The sequence below is a fragment of the Rattus rattus genome, chromosome 4, assembly GCF_011064425.1.
Source record: "Rattus rattus isolate New Zealand chromosome 4, Rrattus_CSIRO_v1, whole genome shotgun sequence".
In the NCBI taxonomy this organism is placed as follows: Eukaryota; Metazoa; Chordata; class Mammalia; order Rodentia; family Muridae; genus Rattus; species Rattus rattus.
The window spans coordinates 64,298,956-64,313,926 of NC_046157.1; positions in this window are offsets into that span (position 1 = coordinate 64,298,956).

A 14,971-nucleotide genomic window follows, 5' to 3' on the forward strand; every position below is an offset into this window, starting at 1 on the left:
TAAAAATTGCTTGAGGGCGAAAACTATGTCCTCATCATATGTCATGGAAGTTCATCGTTCCATGCATGGTAAGTGTGGAGGAAAGAAATGAGTCTGGGATGTGTGCAGTCGACCATCCTAAAGACAACGAAATCAAGAGGCAGCAGAGTTATAGCAGGAGCCATTTAAACAGCCCTCTTCTGGGAGGACGGGCCGACTCTGTCACCATTAGTTGGTACACGTGCTGAACACTGGACTTCAGTATTCTCCCCTCAGCTTCAGAGTAACTCCAAAGTTACAGCGAGAGGTAGATGATCCACGCACAAGACTTATCACAACGCCAGGACTTTGTAAACACTCAGAAAAGAAGTTATTTCACGTCGGTGTAATAATCACTGCTTATGAAGAGCAGTCTGCAGAGTGTGACCCAGGATCCTCCTGTGAGCATGAAAGACTTGAGTGTCCTGAGGATTTAAGCCATCCCACCTCGTGTCTCCTCAACATGAAGTTGTTCCCGCTCAGATTTATTTATGTGCAAATGTTGGTGTCCAGACCACACTAACGCATCTCTTGTCTGCCTCAGCGAGTCAGGATTCTATCTACGCAGAAACATATAAGGCCCCCTTGCATCCGTTTTGATGCGGTCAGCCTTTGTTGTCACCGAAGCTCTGGAAAGAGAGTAACTCATGGAGCTGTGCTGGCCAACTTGGCAGCCTGTGCTTTCAGCCCACTTGGCTGTGCGCAATACTCTGTCTGAGTTTGGAAGATCCGTCTGCTTTTGTGTTTTGTGGAGAGGCTATGAGAAATGAAGTAATGGATTTGCCTTATACAACAGCCTGGAAAAATAGGCCATGGCCTAAGCAAATAATGAGTGTTAAATGGCCTCCTTCCAGAGAGTTCCTGGCTGGAGACGGCAGGACAGGTTGAGGCGCCTTCTGATGGATTTTGCACTAATTGTCTTCTTCCTTCAAAGAAGTTCTGCTTAAAATGAAAGGCAGGGAGTGTGTGAGGGAGGCGAGGATCTTTGTATGTAGAGTATGGGCTCCTTTTAAAGGAAGCAAGGACATTAAATAGATTTCGAGGTCCCCAGGGTTTAACAGTAAACCATGTAATTCTTCTGAGTGGCCATGAAACATGGTAAGGCACGCAGGGGTTAACTGCAAGTGCTCCATATTCAAAGCTAGCCTTAAAACTTTTCCACGACACAAAGTCTCAAATGGCCATACATCGTTCCTTGCATTTGGCTATGTTTATCTGTGTAAATCCATTTGCCCACACAGGGACAGCCTGTTCCAGATTGCTTGTGTTTTACTCTGTTATTACTCTTTCATTGCGGAAGCCTGAGGCATGTACCTGGGACGGAATTGCTCTATGTGTTATACTCGATCCCCCTCTACCTATGCGCTGCATTTTCACTCCCTTTCCCAATAATGTCGTGTCTATTAAGCAGGCTTTGATGAGCTTTGTTGCTGTTTTTCAGCTGCTATCGTTTGTTTGCACGCTCTCTCTCTCTCTCTCTCTCTCTCTCTCTCTGTGTGTGTGTGTGTGTGTGTGTGTGTGTGTGTGTGTGTGTGTGTGTGTGTAGAATTAGAGGAATAGGAGGTGGTGGAATATAAACCTGAAAAAAATGATTCAGCACCTATACCAAAACCGTTCCCTGGCTTGGCACACAGTTTCCGGTTCCCTTAACTCTTTAAGCACCTGTGTTGATCGCGATGGCCACGGGCAAGATTCCTCTTCATTTCTGAATAATTATCTCAGAACCGTGTTGTGGCACTGTTCCTAGATGGGGGCCGTAATGATCCCAGCGCATTGCCTCCTTTTCTGTATTCTGTGACATTCTCCTCCAGCCTACTGTGTCTGGCAGCCCCACAATGAGGCCCCGTGAGTGTCGGTGAGATGGATGATGTGTGCAGTGTCTGCATCTCGGGGCTGACGAGGAGCTCCTGCTGAATCTTACCTCGGGGTTGCTAGCTTCTGTGCTATTGAATTAGAAAGGCAAACCTCCCCCTTCTGAGAAATGTCTTATTTTTTCTCTCAGTACACGGTACCGTAATGGAAATAATAGCACGCATTAGAGATTTGATGGATCGCTCTCTCTACATACCCGAGTGCGGAGCTTTCTTGTTTATTTTTTTCCTTTGTCTCATTGCTCTGTTATTGTTTTCTCAAAGCAAAACCAAAGCCGCCACTGGTACAGGTGGTGATATTTTACATGGTATCGGTATATTTTGCTTTATTTAATTAAGTGAAATTGTCTAAAATCATGGACAGAACATTTCCAAAATAAATATTAGAAGTAAAATATTTCTTTTAAATTACTGTTTATGAATATTTTCTTGTTTCTAAATTTGATCTAGCATTTTTTTTGTGTCACCCAATTTTTTCATATCTTTTCATATCCATTTAGGAGATTTTTACTTTTTGCGGGCTAAGGAAGCCAGTTAACTTTGAAGAAGGATGCTTTTGTTTCTTTTAGATTATGCTGCAATGCGAGATAAATTCTGAGCAATGAACTAAAGTGTCACAGTGGGTAAAGATTTTTTTTAGTAAAGATTGGTTAAGAATCTCAGTGTGGCACTTACCACACGGGGACATCTGATAGAGGTGGCATGACAGATGAGGAAAAGGAAAGAGTGAACAATCATATTCTTCTGTTTTCTAGAACAGGCTCTGTGGACACGTAGCTGTCATCACTGAGGACGACACATAGAATGGGATCATTTTCATGCTTTGCTGGCAATGTCTTGCAGTTCCTGATAAATCGTAGGAGAAGACCATCATTGAACATCATCTTGTACTTGGCCTAGCAAATGATGCAGTCAAACTCGGAGGTGAAGAATAGGATTCCTGGCTAGCATAATTTTCAATGACAACCGAAGTAAAACAGGAGAGATATCAAGGCAGAAGTCAGGATGTCAAAGTGAGCATTAGACATTATCCCACCTTCCCTACATGAAGGACTAGACTGGAAGTGGCTAGGGGAACTGATATTAGAACAAAAAGACTTATTAAACCATCTCATCTCTCACCAACTTCTGCGATGCAATGTTCTTCCTTACTTAGGACAATATGAATGAGCGATGCCTGATTGGTCTTACAAATAAGACCCCACAGTGTACTGTGGATGGGATCGAGTTCATACTGGGAAGATGCAGAAGCTAAGGATTGGCCTGAAATGGAGAAATAAAAAGATAGGAATCTTGATTGGTGGGTTAGATGGTGATACCTGAGAGCTGACTTTATCCCCTGAGCCCTGGGGTAGAATCACTTTCAGTATTCCCATGTATACTTTGGGAATTTGGGGCATAAGGAAAGGACTCCAGGAAGAGATGTCTGGTTGTAAATTGGAGCTGAGCCTAGATACTCAAGACCACCAGGAAACCTAGGTTTACTAGGAATAAGAGTACCATGAAAGAGAGACTGGCCATAAGTGAACACTTAAGGAGCACTGGGTCTCAGTTAAATCCAGCTACCAAAGAAAACTACTTCAGGAGAGTAACTTAAATGATAAGCATTTGGTTCTTCCAGTTGAGAAGGCTTTCCAAGCCTGAGTCTGGTGTCTGGGCCCCAGTACGGCCAGGTTGTCATCACAGGCAGAGAGTGTTTGATCCCTGACTTGGAGATGGTGATTTCTGTACGAGCCAAGAGTTATCACTGAGGCTCATTGTGCTTTTCCTATGAGGTATCACATGTTTCTTTATGAACCCTAGTTCAGATGTGTCTAACATGATGGCCTCATCTAGACTGAATTACCTTCAGTTCTATCTCTGGATACCATTAGATTGGGGCTTAAGTTCTCTCACAGATACCCATTCAGTCCAGAGCAGCAACCAACCACAGCGGCATCTGTAATCAGCTGTGCTTTTTCCACTAGGAGCCTCTAGCATTAATGATCTAGAACCAGAGAGCTTAAAATCCCTCGAGCACCTTGACTGCATACTCTGCAAAACACCGATCATCCTGAAGTTTAGACACTGACTGATAGGCGTGGTGGGCGGGTGTAGAGATGGAGTAGAACTCTTGCACTATTGGAAACCCTAGGCTCTAACAGGTGCAGCTGTTTGAAGGATTAATTTGCAAGATCTCTTCGCAGATTGGTTTTTTCCCTTGGGTAATGACTCAAAGAAAGTTTGAACCTCAGAATATCACTTTTCTGGAGAGGTATGTAGACAAAAATCAATTGAGAAAGATGAGAGAAGTGTGTAATACATCCAGTTGTGATTTGTCATATCACTTTACTGGAAAAGGTTGAATTATCTGGAACACACACACACACACACACACACACACACCCTTTGATTTGATGCATGTTCATGAGTATGTGTGGGCAAGCAAAGGATTTGTTCCAACAACCCACATATTTCAAACCCAGAGATGTAAAATGACACAATATTTGTGTTCAACCTACGTAAAACACTATATATTTTAAACTTCCTCTAAGTTAGATATAATACGCAATATGATATAGATAATGTACAAACTGTTCATAACTGATATCTTTTATATTTGTTTTTTATTTCTGTATTATTGTTTTAGCCCAGTATTATTGATGCATATTTATAGTGAATCTCCTGATGTCAGATACAGAAACAGAAAACTGACTGTATAATACATCACACATAGATTAAAGATATGAATGCATATGTAAACATAAGGAAAAGACGAACTCTTTAAATGTTGCTTTTGTCACTGTATATTTGTTCTGGCTACTTTTATATCAAGTTGACCCAAGCCAGACCATTTTGTAGAGACAGAAACTTTCTTTGAGAAAATTCGCCCACCATTATTACTCTATGGGCACACCTGTGGGTTTTATATTTTCTTGATTGATAATTGATGTGGAAAGAGGTAATACAGTGCAAGTCCTGAGTATAACAAAGCAAGAAGAGCAAGCCATGGGCAAGCAAACAAGAACTCATCCATGGCTTCTGCTTAAGTTTCTGCTTCCAGTTTTCTTCCTTGAATTCATGTGCTGTGGAATTATAAACACAAAACACCCCCCCCAAATTTTTTCCTATGGCTATTGTGTTTTATCACAGCAATAGAAACAATATTAAAGACAATATTAATTAATGCATTTTAAGTTCATAGTTCAATGAACCATAGAAGGGATGAAACACATGCCCAGGTAGAAGCTGCACTATTACTAGTTAGAATTTACGGTGCCCAAAGAATTTTTTTTTGCATTATAGGAGGAGAAAAGCAATCATCAATATCACTGAGCTACAATCCTATTGACATACAGCACAGACTTGTCTGTAAGATATTCTGGTACAATAAGTGGCACAGATGCTATGGGACCATGCAACCAATTTTTAAAATAAGAATTAAAGCACATTGCATGAGAAGGAACCGGTACATGACATTGGTGACATGGTCAAGGACCTAGGTGTATCTATGTAGTAGTTGATTATATACAGTCAAGAGACTAGATATATCACAGGTCTCAAGGGAAACCAATTGCTATTGTTATAGGAAGGGAGCATAACAATAAAATGACTCCGAATGTCATATTGCTACAGCATTTATCTCTACACCACTTAATCTCATCAGAGAATGTTTTCCTGGCAGAGATGATGATTCACACAGAAACTCACAACATGACCATGTGCAGAATTTGTAACAGACCTTGGAGCACTCCTTCCTTTAGGCTCAGGGATCTACACAGAAGATAAGTTGAGAAGCCTTTGGAAACCAGAAGCAATGGATGACAAGAAAACAGTATCATCCACAAAAAGCTCCCCCCCACACACACGTGTGTGTGTGTGTGTGTGTGTGTGTGTGTGTGTGTGTGTGTGTACTCATAGTGTCTAGGACAACATATAAAATACCTGCACAAATTCAATCCAGACAATTCCAACACTGAGAAGAGTAAGCGAGCATTAATCACTATCCCTGACAGAGAAGTTATTTGCAAATGATACCTGCTCAGAAAGAAAGATCATTTTCCTCCAATGGAATGTCACTGGGGTATATCAACCAGACTACAAGACAGGTCCCATGTACAGGAGTGGTTGGCCAACATACAAAAAGACACCATGATATTTACTGTGTGTGTGAGTGTGTGTGTGTGTGTGTGTGTCTGTGTGTCTGTGTGTGTGCACACGTGTGTGCATACGTGTGTGCAAGTGGTCACAGTTACTTGTTTGTTTGGGTATCTTTCGTTTTATTGGGTTTTGTTTATTTATTCTTTGTTTTTGAGAGATACATCAGACATAGAATGGGTGGGTAGAAAGGTAGAGAGGACCTGGGAAGATTTGCAGGAAGGAAAAGAATACGATGAACGTATTTTGTGTATGAAAAGAAAATATTTGAATAATTTTAAAGGCAAAATATATGGCCACTTTTCAATATCCGTGATCCTACAGAGGAAATAATTACTGTAAAGGAAGAACTGAACTTCTGGTGAAAACCGTCAGTGATTGATACTGCACGCCAACGTGTTATACTGCTCTGGAGAAATGGTGGCGTCATTCCTCTCTTACATGTGTTTTAACCTCACTAACACAATTGCAGTTTGTTTCCTGCGGTTCTTGCAGTTTTTTGCATATAAAAGAAAGCCCTCCAAGTCTACTGAAATATTATAGGTAAAAGGCTTATCCTTAAAGTTCCTTACCATTCTACCATTGTAATTGTGCCTTAAAGTCTGTTTTCAAATGGTTGTGTGAAAATGTCCCTATGCCACCGGCTGAGGGGACAAAACTAGGCAAAGAGGTGACTCCTAACTTGCCAGTGGTTTCTCTCACAGCACTTTGGTAAGAAATTGCGATGTTATTTAAGAGCGAGCGCAGGCATGAAGGAGGAAAGAAGTGAGTAACCGATGTGTCACATTTTCCAAAGCTCTCAGTGGCAATAGTCATAGTTTCAGTGGTTTCTATTTGAAGTGCTGACAGTGGCAAAAGCATGGCTGGGAATGACTGATGGGCCTGCCTGGAAAACTCTTACCACCTTCCCCTTCCACAGTCCCTAGTGTATCTCTGACAGGAAACAGAATCAGCACAGAAGGGACACAGTCGGGTTATCTAGGACACCAGACGCATTTCTTTTAGGCCTGTCTTGTTTCTCTGCAGAATTTTGTAAAACTTAATTTTTCTATCATTTAAAAATGACTGATTGAAACATGCCTTTTTTTAAATTTCCCTTCACAGCTGCATACGACTGCTCTGACTTTTGACCAGGAAAAACATAGTGATCATATTTTGTTTGTCAGTAATACTCAGTTTCTATCCTCATGAAGTATAATTTATTTGGTGTACTGAAATAGAGCTGTATTTTTAGAATCTGATGTGACTTTGTGTTCTCCTTCTCAGAGACATTTATTGCTTGTTCTTTTGTATGTTATCTGTCGGTAACATTCATGTGCATATAATGAACCCAGGGACGATTATTGCTTTCAAGGATTTGTATCTGGAGAAAATGCATGCTGTGCCTGAATTTTTTAACATGTAGTCAATGATTGGTCTGCAACTCCTGTTCTCAAAAAGTCATAAACAGAACTTGACAGGCAGTTTTACTTGTGAAAGGATATTCTTGTAAGAAAAATCCTCTAATTGCCTTAAACACATGCCCCTCCCCCCCAAAAAAAGTCCACAAATTGAATTTAGTCAAGACATTGATATAAATACTGCTTGATGAATCTAACAAGGCAGAGCAGTGAGCAAAAGAGCATGAAGACCATGAAGAAGAAAGGTTGGGGAGCAGACCACACAGTCTTTAAGAGATGAGCTTAAGAAGTTATGCTAGATGAGTCTGGGATGTAAAACTTTATTTGCGATTATTTCAAGTTATTCTCTGTCCCTTAAAATCATTACATCACTGACAATAATACATCTCGGAGCAAAAAGTTCTGTTTCGGGTTTTGTGATGGTTCTGGAACAAAACAAAGATCTTCACAATGTCCTTTCTTTTTTGCCTTCTGTTTTGGCAACAGGACACTACGATTGTTATCTAGCCTACCCTTTAACTCTCAGAGACCTTTTTCCATCCTCCCACATGTAGACATTCCAGACATGTCACTGTGCCCAGGTATGGACATACTAGCCTGGGTTTCTATTGTCACTCTCTTGTCTTAGATATGGAAGACTTTTGTTAAGCTCAAACTTAATAAAATAATACCAGTAATGTGCCATTGTATAGAATCTAACCAATCCAGCGCTTACCCTTTTGTATTCTATTACCATCCTTCCAAGATTGTAGCTGTTTCAATATTTGATTACAATGATAGCTATTAGGAGCAGCTAATTACATGGCTCTAGGCAAAATAAAACAAATCTTTAGTTTTCAAAATCACAGTGACAAAAAATACTTTAGAATAAATTCAGGTTAAAATTAGTTCTACTATGTGAATCTGTTTTATATCTGTTAATTGCTTCTAGCCACTCAATATCATTTATTCATAGATGGACTATTTTGTGGAAATGCTTGATAAAAATTCCTTATATGTCAGGCACACCCTCACACTGAGCTGATGGTCAGGTAGGGATGGACCAGAGGTGTTAGCCTTTCAAAATTTATGGCCTTCTTAATCATGTTCATACAATAGGCAGGAATAGCACCATTACCTCAGGCTCAGACTTCTGAAGTGATAAATATGTAAGGCATTTTTTAACTCTAGCTCAGAGTTACATTCTATACTCTCACATTTCCTCCATTGTAATTCACAGGAATAAATTTGTATTGCTAAAAAAAACATTAGAGATGATTTAGGTGATGCATACTTCTGGCAAACAACATTAGCACATTAAATATTCCCAGAGGTACTTTAGTGTAAAATTATTTAATTGAATGTGTTTCAAAGTATTTTCATCAGATTGTTAATAGTACCAGAGTACAATATGTTGCTGTCACAGTCATAAATTTAAAGGCAAAGCTTGCTAAAACATTTGTTTAGGACTGGCAGGATGAATAAGCTGTCAAAGGCACTTGCTGCCAAGACTAGGACCTAAGCTCAATGCTGGGACTCAATGCTTTGACTCCACAAAGCTCTCTTCTGACCACTACATGCACACTCACACCTATTCTCTTCCACATAGACATGATCACACACACATAATAAATAAAAAATAATTCTACAATTGTTTGGACTACTAGGCCAGAGGTGGTCAAACCTGCCTAGCAAGCCAATTTCCAGAAGAGAACACACTGTGACTAAACCAATAATAAACATGTCCAACGGCATAGAAATATATAAAACATAATCACGCATTGTGCCAGGTGTTTTGTATTTTAGAAACAGTGCCTAAGAGTTAGGGCTAGTATTTTAAGATAGATTATCAGGACTTTACTCTTTGAAACATTGTATGGCATCATAATAATTTATAGACACAGCATTAGTATTTAACCATCAGAAAAGGAATACCTAACCCTCCTATATTTTGGCCTCTTTGCCATTGGATAGATAGGTGAAAGGAGCCAGTGACTTGTGTGCTACATTCTATGGGACAACTCCTAACTATATTCCTAGACCAATTCTGGCACCACTGTTGTGTAATTCTTCTTAAAGGTCCCTCCCTTGGGATTTTCTAGGTCAATTTGGCCCGCAGACTGAAAAGAGCCAACTCAATGAGCTGTACTATCATGGTGGTTTAGTAGAGTATAGCATTACTAGATTTAAGGAATTTTCATTTCTATAAAAGACTGCACTGAACTGTAGTAACCAAGTTACAGTTCATAAACACATTGGATGTTTTTTTGTAGGTTTAATGTGCAATTATTAAAAACTGAAGAAATATTAAATATGTATGTTTGATGTTGTGGTTTATGTACTATTTGTTTAAAATACCTGAAGTGAGAGAATGATAGGAAATACTTGGTTTTCTCAGTGATGCGGAATTATCAATGCTACTATGGAAAAAGCAGCTCTAGGTATGGACTGCAGAGGGCACACTGGCTGAGAAGTCGGGTTTGTAGCCCACATCTACCATTGCCCAGGTATATGATGCTATGTAACTCATTTAAGCATGTTAAAATCTGGTTCCCTTTATCTGTGTTAAGTGTGTATTTAGAAAGCTCAATTTGCTCACAAACACTATTTGAAATTATACTCACTTAAGTTACACATTGTGTAATTCACTCCTAAGGTCATTTTGCTATGACAATAGTAAGCAAACAGGTTCACAAAACTATTCTAGGAAAACTATATTAGAGTTAGATTTTTAAAGAGATGATGAAAAATTACGGGTATTGGTTCTATGGTAGGTGAGGTATTCCTTGATACTCAAAACAAATAAAACAAACAAGGCTCTTTGCTGTCATCTACTGATCTATTTATGGCCAACACTGTCAATAGGAAAACCAAAAGCTTCTAACCAAAACACCCTGACATTTGTATTTCATTTCTAGGTGACAATTATAGAGGAGGCTTTAACATTTTTCCCTTTCTTAGCAAGAGGCAGGAAACAGCAGGGTGATGTCCTGTTTCAAGAGTAGAACAGAGTGATGAAGAATTGAAGAGATTTCCGTTAATTCTCCACTTTACTATACATGACACTGAAGTACCTGGATGCACTCTTAATTCTCCCATGTTTTGCAGAGATAACTGAGACAGGCTGAGGTTGTATATCCACACCAAATGGGGAAAAGAGACAAATCATCATTGACGGTGATACTGAGAATCAAATATTGGATGGAACATCTGGCTTTTCAGTGCTTGCTAACCTTTACAGAAACACTGCAAATCATATATAGATTTTCTTCCACCATCTCAAGGCTTCCCCGCTTAAGCACTGCACTAGAAGAAACAGCAGGTCTTAACAGAAGGTTACGTTTTCTGAAGGAACCAAACTTCAAAAGCAGAATTGAGCTACCATAAAAATAAAGGCACTTACTTTCCATTTGTGAATTAGGAAAGTGAGAGTCGCAATATATGGTGGTATGTATATACAGATAGAAAGGTGAGAACTAGAGAGAAGAGAACTCTGAGTCACCGAAGAAGAATGGTACCTTGGTAGACAATAAGCATATGTACTATCTCTCTAGTCAGGGATACACTAAGTGCACTTAAGGCATGTATTGCGTACAAATGTGCTGAAGAATTTGGGAGCAGAGAAATAGACACAAATGTTTTCCAGTTATGGGACATGTAGCTTACCACTGAGATCCAAGTTTTCTATTAATTGTAATATAAAGTATAGTTTAGTAACTGAAGCAAGGGAACAATTCATGTTGTCCAGAGGCCAAAATGCTTTTCTAACAATTGTGATATTGGCATTTATTCTTGCTGAATGAGTTTTTCAGACTAAAGCAGAAGAGGAAAAGGCACAGAGTCTAGGGGTTTGATTTGTACAAATCATGGAATTGGAGAGTAAGTTACTTTAAAAAAAATGAAAATACTTTCTATGTAATCTAACCTCATATTTGACGAGATAGAGATCCTGGGCTATTTCCTATATTCTGGACTAGAAAAATACTTTGGCTTCATCATATACTTAAAATCCTATTCCAAATAACTTAATGGTCGATGGGGAAGATGTCAAATAAAACTGGCCTTTGGCTCTAGAGATATATTCCTTCAAATGTTGAACACATTACACTGCCTTCGCTTTAAATCCTAAGTTCAACAAAGAATTTTTGTTTTAGCTATTTATCCAAAATTTTCCATTGGCAAATTTCTAGGCAGCAACTTGCATTCCAAATATTTCTCAGTCATTTAATTCCACCACTTGACTTTAAAATTATTTGACCTTTGTAAGAGATTGCCAGCTCTCAAAAATGTGTTTCTGTAATGAACAACTTCTTTTTTATGACATTTAACCATAAAACCATAGTCCATTCATAGTCGTTTTCCCCACAGAGAAAGAGGTCATTATACATCACTTCCACGCTACCCATTTAAGATAAATATTAACATTAAGAAACTTTACAATCTTGAAAAATTAAATGTAGACAGTAATAACAGGACTAGCACGCACACACACAAAAAATGTTTAATTCACCCAATCTGCTCAAATAAATCATTTAATTTTGTGTGAAAAGTTTTCAAGTTTTTATTTTCAACCCAATGTCTTGAATATTTGTAACCTAAGGAGGGCAAGTGAGTGTCAGGGATCATCAGGAATATGGGCAGCGATATGTTTTGGAGTAAGAAATTATGTAGGTCTTTGATACCAGCCAGGAACTTGCACAAGATAAGTTGTCTCTGTGTCCTGACTTCTTATGTAATAGTCAAATAATTGGGGTAGAATATCTTCATTGTAGAACTAACTCAGCTCAAAAAGGGAGAGACACTCTGTGCTCTCATGTATGTTTTTTTTCCCTCCAAGCTGATTCCAGCTGGGTCAGGTCAATCTCAGTGAGAATGTATTTCAGAACTCTAAAGCTGCTCGGAATTGAAAAATCAATCTTGGCTGGACAACCTGGTTTCCCTCCTAAAAACAGTTCAGTATCAAGAACGTGTCCACATCTACACACAATGCAAAGGGTTTTGCTTAAAATATTTAATGATACATGCCAAATTGTTTGTGTTGCTTGCCTGGATAGTTGACTGATAGTCTTGATTAACACACTTTTGCCTGGGGATAAATTTATTATCTTGCAGAAGTAGACTTTCACAAAAGTAAGGTTCATGGGAAATACAAAGGCCAGGATCCAACATTTGTAAATTTAACAGAGCTTATGTTACTATAAATTCATAATATTTATCTGAAAATGGATATATTTTAAATGATCAAACACTGTTTTGCAAGATCCGGCAGAGGAAATGAAGATTTGGTTTCATTTTCAGATGCAAAAGATTAAATATAAAATGAGGGGCCCCATCACACAGGAATGCAATATTTCTGATTTTATGTCAGGAGAGATTTCTATGAAGAATTTGGAAATGAAAATATAGTCAGGGAAACCGAAACACTACTCTAAGTTTAAATGGGCCCATTACAGTGTGAATACTCCCTTAAGGTACCCTTAAACTAGCAGTAATTTTCCCTCTTGTCTTCAGAGAGGGATTTAGATGGAACATTTATTGAGTAGAAGATAGAAAAATACTATAAACAGAAGGAACAAATAGAAACAGTACCTAAGTATCAAATCAACATGTTCTTACAAAAGAACTGCCCAGACTCTGACTTCAACAGAGATGGGATTGAATTTAAGGAAAATTATCTGATTCTTTATTATCTTTTTTCCCCTCAAAATTCCTTATTGGAAATTCACACAAAGGAGCCTATATATACAAGTGTCTTATAAAATTCATACAACAGCCAACGTACTTTAAGTATTTGTTCAGTTGGAGAAGGGCTGAAACAGGTATCTGCTAGGAGGCTTAACCTAGATGATATAAATGAAACTTTGTGAGGGGTTTGAGAAGGTGGCTGATATTTTAATAGGAAACCTCGAGGTCAAAAGATGCTCATGGATAAAGATGGAGCAGTGATTGAAGTAATGGCCAACCAATGACTGACAGTGTCAGGGATTGGCCCGACTTGAGACCTATCCCATGTGAGAAAGCCAACCCCTGACACTATCAATGATATTCTGCTATACTTGCAGATAGAAATCTATCATAACTGTCACCTAAGAGGCTTCCTCAAGCAGCACATGGGCACAAATGGACAGATCCACAGTCAAATATCATGGAGAACCTGGGGAATCTTGAGTGATAGAATTGAGTGAGTCAGAGGAGTCAGGGATACAAGAAGACCTACAGAGTCAACTAACTTGGGTCCATGGGGTCACACAGAGAATGAGCCACCAAGCAAAGTCCATGTAGGCACTGGACCAAGAGCCCCTACACATTTGTATCAGACATGCAGCTTGGTCTTTATGTGGATCTCCTAGTAATTAGATCAGGAGCTATCTCTGACTCTGGGGCCTGCCAGTAGATCCCCTTCTCCTATCTAGATTGTCTGGTTGGGTCTCAGTGGGAGGGCTTTGTCCTGTTGGGACTGAATATCCCAGGTGGGGTGATACCAAAACGGTATCTCTGAGGAGAAAGGGAGGAGGTAATAAAAGGAGGAATTTGTAAAGGTGGGACTGGGAGAAGGGAGAGCTTTAGATGGGATGTAAAGTGAATAAATAAATAAATTATTGAAAAAAAGAATTCTCTTAAGAATAAAATCCATCACTGTACAGCCTATTATAATTTGGACTCTTTATGTCTTACTGTCTATAGTTTCCACATTATATACTGCTAGTTAAATATGCTGCAAGTCATTTTAGTGGTCTACAGGGATGACTTTGTTGATTTAGAAACAACTCCTAACTGGAGTGAGTTGCTCTAGAGAGTCTGCACACAATGGTGAAGCAGATAGTGGAGTACTGGGGAGTACAAAGGCATGTATTAGCAGGAGCAGCAGAGAGTGGAGTATGTAACATGAGCAGGAGTAAAGTGTGCTTATACAGCCTGAAGCAAGCGCCAAGAGAACTATAGATATTTATATGGTGAAAACTGTACTTAATATTCCCGAGTCCTAAGTCAAGAGTGCACATGAAGACCTTATATCCAAATATTGAAAAGTTAGCGAGATAACCCAGACCCAAAAGGACATGCGTGGTATGTACTCAATGATAAATGGATATTAGCCAAAAAGTACAGATACTCATGATACAACTCACAGACCACATGAAGCTTAACAAGAAGGAAGGCCCAAGTGTGCATACGTCAACCTTACTTAGAAGGGAGAATAAAATAATCATGGAAGGCAGAGGGAGGGAGAGACGTGGATGGGAGAGGGGAGTAGGACGGGAAAAGGGGGACAGGATTTGATATAGGAGGAGGCAGGAGAGAGGCCTAGAGGGCCAGGAGGATGTTTGGAAATATGGGTCGGGGAAGCTTTAGAATGTCTCAGAGACCTGGGATGTGAGAGGCTACCAGGACTTAAGGGGGATTCCTTAGCTGAAACGATCAACAGAGGGGAGATGAAACCTGAAGAGATCACTTCCACTAGATATGTCCCACCAGTTGAGTCATGAAGCCACCCACGCATCTTTAAAATTTTTGATCCAGAATTGCTACTATCTAAAGGAAATGCAGTGACAAAAATGGAGCAGAGTC